The 1,631-nt window shown below is 41.4% G+C and overlaps 1 protein-coding gene across 1 annotated transcript in view; it reads right to left on the minus strand.

The window, feature by feature from the left end:
* The window catches only part of Csmd1 (CUB and Sushi multiple domains 1), a 1,596,626-nt gene that overhangs the window by 93,475 nt on the left and 1,501,520 nt on the right, over positions 1–1,631 (minus strand). The gene's annotated exons all lie outside the window — the stretch shown is intronic.

A 1,631-nucleotide genomic window follows, 5' to 3' on the forward strand; every position in this document is an offset into this window, starting at 1 on the left:
AAATACATTTCAAACTGAAGACACTTCCCAAACAGGTGGGGAAAGCTTATAAGATGTGTCATTCCTAAATATTGTCTTGAAGGTTGCCCATTCATTTGGATAGTCTGGCTGAGGCATACTTTAAACTTCAGCAGACTTTTAGACAAAAACACAAGCAATCAAATTAATCACAGAGCCATTTAAAATGTTTTGAGATCAAAGTCCTAAAATATCCACAGTACAAACTAGTTAATNTCTCTGAAAATAGTTCTACACTGAAATCAATGACAGAATTCAGTCAAAAGTCCTATTTCCCCGGCAGTGATGGTAGTGACATTGTTAGCCACCAAATGGGGCTGGCACCTTTCAGGAATAGTGGTTTCAATGAAAAATGTTGTTGTAGGTTCAGAAATTGAACCCTTGGTCCACAGTGATGATGTTGTTTCCAGAGGCTTAGCAGGTACAACTTGTTGGAGGACATATGTCACTGGGGGAGGGCTTTGAGAGTACATAGCCACACCCCACTTCCCATTTCTGTTGTTGCTTTGTGTTTGATGTAAAAGATGTGATCTCTCCATTTCTTGTTCCTGCTGTTCTGACTCCTTGCCATGATAACCATTTATCTCCCTGGAGTCATTTAGTCAAAATACACTTTATTCCATGAGGTGATTTTTATCGGTTTTATTTTTCCTTTTTTTCACAATGACAGAAAAGAGGCAAATAAAATGGAGAAACCCTTGCCTTGTCATGTCATCTGAGAAAATTGAAAGAATCAGCTTGGCCAGTGAGCTCTCTGCTTTATTCTTCTGAGCAACTTAGAGAAAACTCTGTTCAGTGTAATGTGGAACCCAGAATGCTCAGCAGAGCTGTGTCTTCTTGCTAAACCTCTAAACAATACTCTATGGGTTTGAGACAAGCATACCCAGTTATTTACCTTCCATCTTTCTTCTTAAACTGTGACCTCAAAGTGCTCCACAATGTACAACTGTACTAAGAATGCAGAGGAAGGCACCCTTGCCTCCAATGCTTTCCTATGGGAATAGAAATAGGTTCCCACAATAAAACTCAACCATGATTCCTTTTTATTTCCAGAGACAGTTTTGCTTTGGAAATACTCCCACTGTTCTCCTCCCACCCTGTAGGCAACAAACCGCTCCACAGTTTTAGCTTCTGTTGTACATTTTGTCTGTGTGCTCACTAAGATGGAAACCCATTCATCCAGCAACAACATCACGTTGCAAGATTTACTCTGCCAACTGCAGGTTGGGCATGCTGGCATTTTTAAAAAGAACACATCACGTAGGTTGAGTCTCCTGTCTGTGCACACCTGCGTGGGCTCGAAAATAGAGTTCCAGGGATCCCACAGACTTGCTTCCATGTGGCAATGAGAGCCAACACTTTTACCATCTCTGCTATAAATAGAAGGTTGAAACAGCTACCCCCTCAGAGTGAAGCGAGATATGGCAGATGTAAACGTCTTTCTTAAATAGAAGGTGCCATATGGGCAGAGGTATTATAGAAACTGAAAATGTCCTGGCTATGTACTCTCNTGTTCTCAACAGGCAGGTGCTAGCAAGAAGACTCTGTTCTCGGTTTCACTGGGGAAACATTCAGCCATCCTTCCACCTTGTATATCTTACCACTGCAGCTAG

Source organism: Mus caroli, chromosome 8 (assembly GCF_900094665.2).
Source record: "Mus caroli chromosome 8, CAROLI_EIJ_v1.1, whole genome shotgun sequence".
NCBI lineage: Eukaryota > Metazoa > Chordata > Mammalia > Rodentia > Muridae > Mus > Mus caroli.